The 15,131-nt window shown below is 44.8% G+C and overlaps 1 protein-coding gene across 2 annotated transcripts in view; it reads left to right on the top strand.

The window, feature by feature from the left end:
* The first annotated feature begins 13,348 nt into the window (after positions 1-13,348).
* The window catches only part of CEP55 (centrosomal protein 55), a 33,170-nt gene continuing 31,387 nt past the window's right edge, over positions 13,349-15,131 (top strand). For both annotated transcript variants that reach the window (XM_069753772.1, XM_069753771.1), the window contains exon 1: positions 13,349-13,437. The gene's annotated coding sequence lies outside the window, so the exon portion shown is untranslated. The remainder of the gene's footprint in view (positions 13,438-15,131) is intronic.

The raw sequence follows: 15,131 nt of genomic DNA, 5'->3' as shown, positions 1-15,131 counted from the left end.
CTATGAGCGACGGATGCGTCGAGACACGTCGTACGACGCAATGCAGCGCTGCAATACGTTTTTTTCTACTGAGCATGCTCAGAAACAGGATTTTTTTAGCTAATTGGCCAGACATCCCCAAATAGACGGATCCGTCGAAATGCTGTATGCGTTGCATACATTTTGCACTTTTTTGACGCATCCGTTTTTTCAGCAAAAAGACGTTTTTGTGACGGTTTGCAGTTAACGCTAGTGTGAAAGTAGCCTAAGTGGACATGCTAGCTGGGGCATATCTGAAGTCAAGCTGCAACACCAGGCTCTCCCATCATCACTTTGGTAAGTATTACGAATAACGGTTTTGAGCTCCGTTTTTTTTATTGGAATTAGTTCATATTAGTACAACAACGTTATCTTCCAAGTTTCATTAGGATCTTTTTAGGGATTCAGTCTTTATGCGCCATATTCTGCCATACCTATGCCTAATGTCTTATCACGGTTGGAAACGGAATAACGGTTTTGAGCTCAGTTTTTTTTATTGGAATTAGTTCATATTAGTACAACAACGTTATCTTCCAAGTTTCATTAGGATCTTTTTAGGGATTCAGTCTTTATGTGCCATATTCTTCCATACCTATGCCTAGTGTGTTATCACGGTTGGAAACGGAAAAACAGGTCTGGATACACATGATGAGAGCATTATACTGCCTCTGTACAAATCCCTAGTTAGACCGCACATGGAGTACTGTGTCCAGTTTTGGGCACCGGTGCTCAGGAAGGATATAATGGAACTAGAGAGAGTACAAAGGAGGGCAACAAAATTAATAAAGGGGATGGGAGAACTACAATACCCAGATAGATTAGCAAAATTAGGATTATTTAGTCTAGAAAAAAGACGACTGAGGGGCGATCTAATAACCATGTATAAGTATATAAGGGGACAATACAAATATCTCGCTGAGGATCTGTTTATACCAAGGAAGGTGACGGGCACAAGGGGGCATTCTTTGCGTCTGGAGGAGAGAAGGTTTTTCCACCAACATAGAAGAGGATTCTTTACTGTTAGGGCAGTGAGAATCTGGAATTGCTTGCCTGAGGAGGTGGTGATGGCGAACTTGAGGGGTTCAAGAGAGGCCTGGATGTCTTCCTGGAGCAGAACAATATTGTATCATGCAATTATTAGGTTCTGTAGAAGGACGTAGATCTGGGGATTTATTATGATGGAATATAGGCTGAACTGGATGGACAAATGTCTTTTTTCGGCCTTACTAACTATGTTACTATGTTACTATGGTTTTGAGCTCCGTTTTTTTTATTGGAATATGTTCATATTAGTACAACAACGTTATCTTCCAAGTTCCATTAGGATCTTTTTAGGGATTCAGTCTTTATGCGCCATATTCTGCCATACCTATGCCTAGTGTGTTATCATGGTTGGAAACGGAATAACGGTTTTGAGCTCCGTTTTTTTTATTGGAATTAGTTCATATTAGTACAACAACATTATCTTCCAAGTTTCGTTAGGATCTTTTTAGGGATTCAGTCTTTATGCGCCGTATTCTGCCATACCTATGACTATGGTAGTTTTTTTTCTAAAGTTGAATTTTTTTAATCTATTTTTCCTTTCCAATTCACTCTATTTAAAAATAAATTAGCGGAGGTTAAACTTTAATTGTGTTTTCAACAAGGCAAACCCATACATTTCTATATATATACTGGACCCGTTGAAGCACATACCGTGCGAAACGGCCGTCGTCCACACTCCACCTCCGCACTCTCCTGCAGACCTGATGTCCTAACGGATGTTTTATATATTTTTCTCCAATAAAGAGCACGATTACACAGCTTCAAAAGGGTGAGTGCCGCACTGTGTTCTTTTCTTGTTTCATTTAATTTACTGTGGATTGCTTATCAGTGCAGAGCACCGCACACCCAGAGCAGTCGTGCCACCTGTGTGTTTTTCGGATATCCTTCAAAGAGTCAAGGTCCATACTGATTTGTGCTTCTCTAATGCCGTCCACTGTTCATTCTGTGTCTTAGTTGTAAAATTTCTATATAGTAACTTTAAATTTGAAATAAACACTGAATCCCTAAGAAGAACTTGATGCAACTTTGAAAATAAGTTTGTCATTAATATGAACTTTTTCCAGCAAGAAAAACAAAGCTTAAAAATGTAATTCTGTTTTCAACAATGTTAATTCATACATTCCTATATAATAAGGGTACCGTCACACTATACGATTTACCAACGATCATGACCAGCGATACGACCTGGCCGTGATCGTTGGTAAGTCGTAGTGTGGTAGCTGGAGAGCTGTCACACAGACAGCTCTCCAGCGACCAACGATGCCGAAGTCCCCTGGTAACCAGGGTAAACATCGGGTTACTAAGCGCAGGACCGCGCTTAGTAACCCGATGTTTACCCTGGTTACAAGCGAACGCATCGCTAGATCGGTGTCACACACACCGATCCAGCGATGACAGCGGGAGATCCAGCGACGAAAGAATGTTCCAAACGATCTGCTACGACGTACGATTCTCAGCAGGATCCCTGATCGCTGCTGCGTGTCAGACACAGCGATATCGTATGGATATCACTAGAACGTCACGAATGGTACCGTCGTAGCGACAAAAGTGCCACTGTGTGACGGTACCCTAACTTTACATTTCAAATAAACAGTGAATCCCTAAGTTTATCTTTATCGAAAATTTTTGCCTTAGGCCGGCGTCACACTACCGTGTTTTACGGACGTATGAGCGGTGCAGAAAATACGGATTGCATACGGTACAATGATTCTCTGTGGCCCAGCTCCTATCTGCCGTATTTTACTGATCCGTATTATACGGTCTTCTACGGCCGTAGAAAATCGCAGCATGCTGCGTTTGTCACCGTACTGCGCAAAAAAATGCGCCAATGAAAGTCTATGGGGGCCAGAAAAATACGGATTACACACGGACCAACAGTGTGACTTGCGAGAAATACGCAGCGGTGTAAGGCCGGCATCACACTAGCGAGTTTTACGGACGTATGAGCGCATAAAATACGTCCGTAAAACACGCCTAACAAACGTCCCAATTATTCTCTATGCCCCTGCTCCTATCTGCCGTATTTTACTGATCAGTATAAGGCTGCCTTCACACATCAGGTTTTTTGTTTCAGGCGAATTCCGGCTCTTCCGATAAAAAACGGAATAGAAAACCGGAGAAACCGGATCCGGCCAGCGTTCCTTCCGTTCTGATGCCGGATCCGGCGTCAAGTCGATTCTGGCGTCTGGAAAAAACGTCTACTGTAACGTTTTTTGTCTCCGGCGAAAAAGCCGGAAAGGCCGGATCTGGCCTTTCCGGCTTTTTACAACAATGCATGTCTATGGACGCCGGAAAGCGCCGGATCCGGAAAAAGTCGGATCCGGCAGCCGGATCCGGCTTTTTACACTGAGCATGCTCAAAAAACTTTGATCAGCCCCCTAGACTATATATAAAGCAGGGCCATGAGGCCTTCAGCCATTTCCAGCCCAAAAGCAGAAGAGCCAACACCCTGCCACGACGGAAGGAGCCAGAAACCTGCCAGAGAGCCTGCCACAGAGCCGAGAGCCTGCCACAGAGCCGCGAGCCTGTCACAGAGCCGAGAGACTGCCACAGAGCCCAGAGCCTGCCACAGAGCCCAGAGCCTGCCACAGAGCCGAAAGCCTGCCACAGAGCCCAGAGCCTGCCACAGAGCCCAGAGCCTGCCACAGAGCCCAGAGCCAGCCACAGAGCCGAGAGCCAGCCACAGAGCCGAGAGCCTGCCACAGAGCCGAGAGCCTGCCACAGAGCCGAGAGCCTACCACAGAGCCGAGAGCCTGTCAAAGAGCCGAGAGCCTGTCACAGAGCCGAGAGCATGCCACAGAGCCGAGAGCCTACCACAGAGCCGAGAGCCTGTCAAAGAGCCGAGAGCCTGCCACAGAGCTGAGAGCCTGCCACAGAGCCGAGAGCCTGCCACAAAGCCGAGAGCATGCCACAGAGCTGAGAGCCTGTCACAGAGCCGAGAGCCTGCCACAGAGCCGCGAGCCTGTCACAGAGCCGAGAGACTGCCACAGAGCCCAGAGCCTGCCACAGAGCCCAGAGCCTGCCACAGAGCCGAAAGCCTGCCACAGAGCCCAGAGCCTGCCACAGAGCCCAGAGCCTGCCACAGAGCCGAGAGCCTACCACAGAGCCGAGAGCCTGTCAAAGAGCCGAGAGCCAGCCACAGAGCCGAGAGCCTGCCACAGAGCCGAGAGCCTGTCAAAGAGCCGAGAGCCTGTCACAGAGCCGAGAGCCTGCCACAGAGCCGAGAGCCTGCCACAGAGCTGAGAGCCTGTCACAGAGCCGAGAGCCGAGAGCCTGCCACAGAGCCGAGAGCCTGTCAAAGAGCCGAGAGCCTGTCACAGAGCCGAGAGCCTGCCACAGAGCCGAGAGCCTGCCACAGAGCTGAGAGCCTGCCACAGAGCCGAGAGCCGAGAGCCTGCCACAGAGCCGAGAGCCTGCCACAGAGCCGAGAGCATGCCACAGAGCCGAGAGCCTACCACAGAGCCGAGAGCCTGTCAAAGAGCCGAGAGCCTGTCACAGAGCCGAGAGCCTGCCACAGAGCCGAGAGCCTGCCACAGAGCTGAGAGCCTGCCACAGAGCCGAGAGCCGAGAGCCTGCCACAGAGCCGAGAGCCTGCCACAGAGCCGAGAGCCTGTCACAGAGCCGAGAGCCTGCCACAGAGCCGAGAGCCTGTCACAGAGCCGAGAGCCTGCCACAGAGCCGAGAGCCTGCCACAGAGCCGAGAGCCTGCAGCCATGTCTTCGGGGAGCCGTCCTCCTCCTCGCCGTCAACGCACAGAGGTTAGTATGAACCTAAGGTGTGTGTGTGTATCATGTATTTTATTATCTTTCATCGTAAGAAGCTGATGAGGCTGACTCCCCAGGAGAAGAGGTGGTCCCCGAAGATGAGGGAAGGGGTGGAGAAACACATGGAGAGGGCTCACAATTGGTATGTATCTGTGATGTATTGCGGAAACACACCCTACACTACACACAAAACATAACACTAGATTCTTACAACAAAATACATAGAAACTGATACTTTCAAACCTTACACAACACATACAAAACATATATATCACATGGCACACAACACATAGAATGGCTACCAACAAGCACATAATTTTTTTTTTTCTTCTAGAGTTCGGAATCTGGTGCCCAAGCAATAGGTCCTTCCAGTGGCTCCCAGGGTCGTCGGCGACATTCACGTGGTGGCGGTCGTCGTATAGGTTTTCTGTTATTTTTTGGGTGGAGGTTAGCAATGTTTCAAATTTGGTGTTAATTTTTTTCCCCCTTTTCAAACAGGTTTCACAGCGTGCTCCAGATTCAGACGGTGAGGAGGTCGGCCTTGATATTGACCTCCTCATCGATCTTGTCAGAGACAGGCCGTTGTGGAATATGGGTGACCGCCGCCATGCTGATCTCTCAGTGACCCGTCGACTCTGGGAGCAAATCTGCTCTGAACTGATACCGAGGTGGGAGGACCTAGATGTTCAGGCCCAGATTCAAGAACGTAAGTATCCTCAGTTCAGTTTTGGTGATGCATTCTAAAATGCTGTTTCTTTTTTTAATCAGATAAATTTTTATTAAGGAAAATCAATGATAACAAATGACATCAAGCTGTTATTCACAGATAATCATATATTTTATGAACATAACTCCCCCCCCCTTTTCCCTCAATATCCCCCCCTTCGAGACCCCTTTAATGCTTTCCCAAATTCCCATCCGATATTCCTTCCCCAATTCAAATACAGTTGTATAGTATGAACATCATCTATACCATTATGCATCCTCCCCACAATTCTAATTCCATTCTATCCATGGCTGCCAAATCTTTTGAAATACATCTAGTTTATTTCTCTTAGTATAGATACTTTTTTCCAATAAAATTATATGGTCCGCCTGCGTAAGAAAGTCTCGTCTAGTCGGAGGCTCCTCCCTGATCCAGAACCGAGCTATCAATTTCCTTGCTATGAATAACAGTCTAGCAATCGCCAGTTTAACCATAGATACCACTATTATTTCTTCCACATAGACCAATATACAGACCAAAGGGTCTCTGGGAATAACGCACCTATATATCAATTCAATCCGATTCAATACAACTGTCCAGAAGGCAGACAATCTAGGGCAGTGCCACAGCATGTGTAACATGTCTGCCTGTTCCTGCGAACATCGTGGACACTCGGAATCAGACCTCAAACCCATCTTGAACAGTCTATCGGGAGTTCTGTAAGCTCTATGAATCACATATAATTGAGACATCCTCCCAGGTTCGCTCATAGAGATCTTAGTCACATATTCTGGAATAGATTCCCATCTATCATCATTTATCTCTCCGAATTCAGCTTCCCATTTCACTCTAGACTTGATGGGATGTTTGGCTAGAAAGGTGAATAATAAATCTCTATACACTTCTGAAATTGCCCCCCTTGTCCCGCTGTTCTCCAAAATGGAAGCCAGTGTGATATCAATCTGGATCTCAATAAGTTTTCTCCGACATTGCGACCGATACGCATGCTGAATTCTTTTATAATGATATAAATTTAAATGTGATAACTGGAATTCTGTTTGTAACTCCACGAATGACTTAAGTCTCCCTTGACCCATTAGCTGACCCATCTTTCTAATTCCTGCCTCTCTCCATGGCCCATATCCTTCCATTTGCTTAAATTCTTGCACGTTTATATTATCCCATATAGGTGAGTATTTGGTAAGGCCTGTGACACCCCTAATCTGTTTAACTTTTTACCATACCTTATGAATTAGGAGAACAGTAGGAAACCGAGAACCAAGATTCAAAAATTGCCCCCCTTCCAAACTCTCACCCAGAGGCCATTTCCCCATCAAATAACTCAAACTACTGGGCAATTGCCCCTTTCCCATCTCCTCCCCCCATCCTCCAATATGCTGGCATTGTGCTGATAAAAAATATACCCAAGGGTTAGGGAGCGCCAAGCCCCCTACCGCCTTTGGCCTCTGCAAAGTTTCTTGTTTAAACCTTGGGTTTTCCCCTCCCCATATTAGTTCGCCAAACAGCGATTTCTAAAATGCTGTTTCTAACCAAGTTGTCTTTCTCCTTTTTTAACAGGTGAGCGGATTGTGAAAAGGTGGCGGTCGATCAGGGATCGCTTTAAGAAGGAGTTCAATAAAGAGATGCGGGCCCCCGAGTGGATCTGGAGGACGCAGGAGCACGTACAAATACACAAGGGCCCTGTCGTTCCTCAGGTCAACGATGGTCACCCGAAGGTAAATATTACCTACCACATGCACTAACGTTTTACATGTCTAACCTCTTTTGCTCTTTCAGCCAGGGCCATGCAATGACAGTATATTAATTGTTTGTTTCTCTCTTTTTCCACAGTACCGTTGGGAGCACTCGGGAGCCTGCAGCACAATTGAACACTTCTGGGGCGATCCCTCAGGAGGCCGCCACCAAGGGACACTTTGACAGTGAGGAACCCTCTGCACCTTCCCACTCTGCACCTTCCCACTCTACTGATCCCTCTTTCCCATCCATGAGCGCTGGAGCATCCTGGCCGGTTCCATTGCATGTAGCTGCTGGTGAGAACATAGCGTTTCCTGTACCCCACCCCTCTGCTGCAGCCACCTCTAGTACACCTGTAGCATCGGGGCGGTTTCGCCAGAGGGGTCAGGTACATAGTTATGCTCCCGAGTTCTTGCACCTGAACGCATCGTTCCAGAACTGTCTGAAAGTTTTGTCTGAGCAAATGGCTGCAGGATTCAATTTCATAAATAAAAGTACGCTCGAGATGCATACACTTCTGGTAACGATGCGTTCAGAGGCAAAACAGTCACCGAACAACACTTTTTTTTTCAGTCGGTGCTTGGGCAAATGGAGACGCTATCTACTTCTCAGCAGATGCAAGTAATGGACTCCTGCCAGTCTACTCTAGCGCTAATTGCCTCTAGAGCAGATAGTCTTTCCAACCATCCTCCAACTGGCCCCCCTTCCTCCACTGTCCACCACTACAGCCAGTACCATCCTCCTGACCCGTATCGCCAAACTGACCTTGCCCCATCCCGCCCAACTCGCCATCATCCACATCATGCCCCATCCCAACAGCCACAACACTTTCAGCGTTCCCGTGCCCCTTCCCACCAGCCACACCACCAGCCCCGTGCCCCTTCCCACCATCCACACTACCAGCCTCCCGCCTGTGCCACTTCCCACCCATATGATGATCCCGACCCATACAACTTCACATCTACTTCATCCTCGCCTCCTCTCCCTGCCCACTTCCAACAGACTCTATCACCCTCTTCCCAAACATCTTCTACACACATCACTCATTCTGCCACCCAATCCTCACAAAACATTTCCTACACCCCTCCATCCTACCAAATTTCTAACCCCAATCCCACTTTCTTGTCCACCCGCTCAATAGCTTTCTCCACTCCTTCACCCCTAACCGTTGAACATTCTCCACCACCATCACATTCCTCTCTCCACACTCCCACTGTCGAAGTGTCCCTATCAGACAGTGCCTCCGATAGTATCTCCACCCCGACGTATGAAAACATTTAGTTACCCCTTTTTTTAGCATGTTGTTTAATTATGTTAATAAAACTTTTTGGTTGAAAACTCTCTTGTATTTATTCATTAGGGACAAATAACACTTTTGTTAAACAAGGTTTATTGGTAACAGTAGTACTTTGGGTAAAACCCAAACAGATGCACATCTTGGTTTAAAAATAAACTCAAACAGGTACCGAACATTGATAAAAGGTAAACCCAAACAGGTACGCAACATGGGTCAAAGGTAAACCCAAACAGGTACGCAACATGAGGGTAAAAACCAAACTGGTACACAACATGGGTAAGGTAAAAACAACAGGCACACAACATGGGTAAAGGTTAAAGTTATTACTAGGTACATACAAAGTGTTTAAACTCTCTCATCCTGCCAGTGTATTCTTCCTTGGGGTGAAATAAAATATTCTGCAAAGTGATCCCATATTCTGGAAACTGTGGCAGAACTTCTGTATGTCTGGTTGCTATAATCCATCAAGGTGGTTTCGGCAGAGTGGTCCTCAATGGAAAGCTGTTCCTTGGATATAACATAACTGTGTAGGACAACACAGGCTTTCACTACCTCATCCACAGTGCCTGTCTTCAAGTTTATGGATGTCAAGAGAACTCTCCATTTGGCGGTTAGGATCCCAAACGCACACTCCACCATTCTCCTTGCACGTGTGAGTCTGTAGTTGAAAATTCTTTTAGTATTGGTTAAACCACGGCTTGAGTAGGGTTTCAAAAGATGCTCTGAAAGCTGAAAAGCTTCATCCCCAACACATACAAATGGCATTGGTGGCACAGAGGTTTGAGGCAGTGGTCTTGGGGGAGGGAAAATTGAAAGGTTTGTCCATATAAATGCCGCCCCATAGAAGACAGTTTGAAAACTTGCGAATCATTAGAACGGCCATACGCCCCAAAGTCCACCGCTACAAATTTGTAATCCGCATCGGCGATGGCCATCAGCACGATGGAAAAGTACTGCTTGTAGTTGAAATACGGAGATCCAGAACCAGCCGGTTTCACGATACGGATGTGTTTCCCGTCCACCGCACCCAAGCAATTGGGAAACTGGCACACTTCCAGGAATCTGTCAGCTACTTCCAACCATGTCTGCATTGTGGGATGTGGAATGTATTCTTCATGCAGACAGTTCCACAGTGCACGGCAAGTGTGCCTCACTATTCCTGATATTGTGGAAATGCCCAGTCTAAATTGAAAATGTAGGGAAGACAGGGATTCACCGGTTGCTAGGAATCTGTGAAGAAAAGGAAGGCTGAAATTACTACAAATTCAAAATATCAAATAAAGAGTCAACAACAAAAGTTGATTCAAAAGAATGCTTACCGAAGAGTCACCATCAGACGCTCAGCCGGGGTAATGGAGAATCGGCAATAGGTATCACTCCTTCTTATCAGATGTTGAACCCGCTCCACCAATATATCAAAGTTCTCCGCTTTCATCCGAACATAGCTGAAAAACTTTTCAGGGTCACCTCGAAGCTCCATATACAACGTTGAAAAGACTCCCCGGGTCATTCTCTGTGCCGTGATGGAGTGGATCCACAAACGGCGTCGTCGCAGATGCATGGCACGCCGTCTCTCTTCCTCTTTCTCAATCACAATAGCTTTTAATCGATTCGCCTCTGTGATGAAGTCCACGTTGTTCTGCAGAATCTTTGCAATAATGCCATCCATCTTGCTTTGTATCTTGCTCTTCTCCAACCCGTCACAGATGTTAAGAACACTGTATATATAGTTTTCAGCCGGCCAATCACCTTTTTAGCCTTTCAGGGGGCGTTTTTTAAAGCCGGATCCGTAAAAAACCGGAAAAACCGGAGGCAACCGGATGAGCTGGATCCGTTTTTTCACCGGATCCGGACACCTGATCCGGCTAAAAAAACGGATCTGGCTCATCCGGTTGCCTCCGGTTTCTTTTAAAAAAAACGGATCCGGTGATGCGGCGCGACGCCGCATCCGGCAAAAAACCTGATGTGTGAAAGCAGCCTTATACGGCTTTCTACGGCCGTAGAAAATTGCAGCATGCTGCGTTTGTCACCGTATTGCGCAAAAAAAAACGCCAATGAAAGTCTATGGAAGCCCGAAAAATACGGATTACACACGGACCAGCAGTGTGACTTGCGAGAAATACACAGCGGTGTTAGAGAGAAAAGCCGGCAATTCAGTGCGGTGTACAGTAAAATCACACTGACAGTTTACAGTAGAATACGTAGAATAAATGTGTACACATAGAATAGGTATAGATATATATATATATATGTCAGTGAGACACATATATGTATATATATTATTACTTCATACAGCGCTAGACAGCTTTAAAGCCGGTAATTCAATTGCCGGCTTTTGCTATCTCCTTCCCAAACCCGACATGATATGAGACATGGTTTACATACAGTAAACCATCTCACATCCCCCTTTTTTTTTGCATATTCCATGTCTATGGAGACCTGATATTCCAGGTCTCATATCATGTCGGGTTTAGGAAGGAGATAGCAAAAGCCGGCAATTGAATTACCGGCTTTAAAGCTATCTCGCGCTGTATGAAAGATTAATATATATACATATATGTGTCTACTGACATATATATATATATATATATAGACAGTATATATGTTTTTTTTTTTTACACATGGATACCTTGTATAGCCGTATGTCGGTTTTGCAAGCCTGCGAGAAAAACACGCAGTACGGATGCATTACGGAATACATACGGAGGATGCCATGCGCAAAACACGCTGACACACCCTGCCTACGGAGGAGCTATGGACCACTATTTTCAGGACATTTCAGCGTATTACCGCCATAATATACGGACTGTATTATCTTAAGCTGAGTGTGACGCCGGCCTAAAGCTCTGTTTTTCTTGCTGGAAAAAGTTCATATTAATGACAAAATTATTTTCAAAGTTTCATCAAGATCTTCTTAGGGATTCAGTGTTTATTTCAAATGTAAAGTTACTCTATAGCAATGTATGGGTTTGCCTTGTTGAAAACGTAATTAAAGTTTAACCTCCGCTAATTTATTTTTAAATAGAGTGAAGTGGAAAGGAAAAATAGATTCAAAAAATTCAACTTTAGAAAAAAAAACTACCATAGTCATAGGTATGGCAGAATATGGCGCATAAATACTGAATCCCTAAAAAGATCCTAATGAAACTTGGAAGATAACGTTGTTGTACTAATATGAACTAATTCCAATAAAAAAACGGAGCTCAAAACCGTTTTTCCGTTTCCAACCATGATAACACACTAGGCATAGGTATGGCAGAATATGGCGCATAAAGACTGAATCCCTAAAAAGATCCCAATGAGACTTGGAAGATAACGTTGTTGTACTAATATGAACATATTCCAATAAAAAAAACGGAGCTCAAAACCGTTTTTCCGTTTCCAACCGTGATAACACACTAGGCATAGGTATGGCAGAATATGGCGCATAAAGACTGAATCCCTAAAAAGATCCTAATGAAACTTGGAAGATAATGTTGTTGTACTAATATGAACTAATTCCAATAAAAAAAACGGAGCTCAAAACCGTTTTTCCGTTTCCAACCGTGATAACACACTAGGCATAGGTATGGCAGAATATGGCGCATAAAGACTGAATCCCTAAAAAGATCCCAATGAGACTTGGAAGATAACGTTGTTGTACTAATATGAACATATTCCAATAAAAAAAAACGGAGCTCAAAACCGTTATTCCGTTTCCAAAAAATGTAACCCCTACATTCATGTATTGCAACTTTATGTCAAATAAATACATATGTCAATAAATTGGTTACTCTGCTTCAAATGGAGTGAAGTGGAAAGGAAAACTAAATTAAAGGGAACCTGTCACCCCGTTTTTTGAGATTGAGCTATAAATACTGTTAAATAGGGCCTGCGCTGTGTGTTCCTATAGTGTATGTAGTGTACCCCGATTCCCCATGTATGCTGAGAAATAACTTACCAAAGTCGCCGTTTTCGCCTGTCAATCAGGCTGGTCAGGTCGGGAGGGCGTGTTCACATCGCTGGTTCTTCCTCAGCTTTACGTTGGTGGCGTAGTGGCGTAGTGGTGAAGACACAGCGCGCGATCTGCGCTGTAATCCCTTGCATCGGTGGGGGCGGCCATCTTCCTGGGGCCGCGCGTGCGCAGATCGAGTGCTCTGCTGCACGGGGCTTCAGGAAAATGGCCGCGGGATGCCGCGCGTGCGCATTAGAGATCGCGGCGGCCATTTTCCCAAAGCCGAGATGCAAACTCCCGACCTGACCAGCCTGATTGACAGGCGAAAACGGCGACTTTGGTAAGTTATTTCTCAGCATAGGTGGGGAATCGGGGTACACTACATACACTATAGGAACACACAGCGCAGGCCCTATTTAACAGTATTTATAGCTCAATCTCAAAAAACGGGGTGACAGGTTCCCTTTAAGAAATTGAAATGGTGAAAAAAAAATCTAAAATAGGAATAGGCAGAGGTGTAGATGAATACGACTAAAATATCTACCATAGGCATAGGTATAGGTTAATTTGGCAGATAGGGTTTTAGTATGCACCCCCTAGGACACCGATAGAGGAACAAGCTGCTCCCCACGTGGATCTAGAAGACTCATTATTTTCATAATAAGATAAAACCTCAGATGATAAATGGGCCGTGTACAGACAGCACAGCGCAGTATGCAGACAGCTCACAATACAGAACGCAAACGTCTGCAATTGTCCCTCTCCGCAGCCCGTCCTGCCACTGGTAAGCCTTATGTCGAGGCCGCCTGCACAATGACGTCACCACGTACAGCGCGGTTTTCAAACAGTCCGGAAGTGAGCGGTTTTGTTGTTGTGATGCGGGGGTTTCCCGGCAGGTGTCCGCGCTGCTCGGTGTCAGGTCGGTGCCGGGGTCCGGTTCTGTCTCTGTGTGAGGGAGCGGGGCTGGGGCCACAGTGTGGCCGGGGGTCGTGTCTGGCAGTGTTTGGGCTGCTGCTCTGTGGGTGTATACAATGCCGGCACTATGTGCAGTGTGCGGAGGGGCTGTGCAGCTGGCTGTAGACACAGGGAGGGGGCACACACTCTATACATAAACAGCTGCCATTTGTAATTTTTCTTTATATATATATATATATATATATATATATATATATATATATATATATTTATTATTATTTATTATTATAGTGCCAGTTATTCCATGGCGCTTTACATGTGAGGAGGGGTATACATAATAAAAACAAGTACAATAATCTTGAACTATACAAGTCACAACTGGTATATATTATTTTTTATTTATTTATTTTTTCCTTTGCATGACCACATTTTTTTTCATTTTTTTTTTTTTTTTTAAATAATATTTTGAGTTTAGTTTTTATGGCGTACATTTCTTGGTAAAAATAGCCCGGTAACATAATTCTTCTGGACAGAACAATAATGGCGTTACCAAACTTCTAAAGGGTGCAACTTTTTTTTTTTATTGTTGTTATTATTATTGTTGTTGTTGTTGTTTTTATTATTATTTCCATTGGCAATTGTGTGTTTTATTGTGTGCGGGCTGCTGACGTCTTTCTCGATAACATTTTGATCACGTTTTAATAGCATTCCTTCAGAGATGTGACTTCTGGAACAATTACCCCGCACCTGCCGGCCTATATTTTTTCCTTCTCTTTAGAGTGGTGACCATGTGGGTAATTAATGTTATGTTTTCGTGCATCAGACTTTTACAGATGCTTTGATCCAATTTAGTATTTGTTTTATCTTTTTATTAACTTTTGGTCTAGGAAAAGTGCAGTGATTAAAATCCTTTATATACAGTAGTGCAAAAGTTTTGCTATGTTTGAAAGCTGCAAAGTAATGTTATCAAAACAGACGTATTAATAGTTTGATCAAAAGAGAAATCTAAATCACATCAATGTGTGGTGTGATAGCCTTTTGCTGGTCGAAACAACGCAAGTTTTTCTTGTCACTTGCACACAGATTTTTGCAGGAACTCATCAGGGAGGTTGTTTCAAACATCTTGGAGAACTTTTGTGGGTGTCGCTTGCGCAAATCCTTCTGTCTCCTTATGTAGTCGCAGACCGACTGGATGATGTTGATATCAGGGCTCTGTGGAGCCGTATCATCACTTCCAGGTCTCATTGTTCTTCTGTACACTGAAGATAATCCTTGACATGGGTTGTATGTCCTGCGGAAGAATAAACTTTAAGCCAGACTCCTCCCTGATGGTATTACATTATGCGCTGCGGAATATGTTAGCGCTATATAAAGAATAAAAAATAAAAATAAAAGATTATGGATAAGTATCTGGCTGTATTTTTCAGCATTGATGACACATTAATCATCTAGAGACTAGAGATGAGCAAACCTGAATGGTAAAGTTTGGGGTTCATACATGACACATTCTTACTGTATGTCTGTGTTACTGTATAATTTCAGCAGCCTAATAAAGCTTGTTGAAAGGCTGCAGCTCAGCCAAACAACAAGCTTTAAGGCTATGTAATTGACTGGTGCACCATGTGTCGTGGCCTGACAGTGTAAAATAAATAATAATTAAAAAAAATAAATGACAAGCCAAAGGAAAGCCGACAGATG

Source organism: Ranitomeya imitator, chromosome 2 (genome assembly GCF_032444005.1).
Source record: "Ranitomeya imitator isolate aRanImi1 chromosome 2, aRanImi1.pri, whole genome shotgun sequence".
In the NCBI taxonomy this organism is placed as follows: domain Eukaryota; kingdom Metazoa; phylum Chordata; class Amphibia; order Anura; family Dendrobatidae; genus Ranitomeya; species Ranitomeya imitator.
This window is presented reverse-complemented; position numbering and strand designations above follow the sequence as displayed.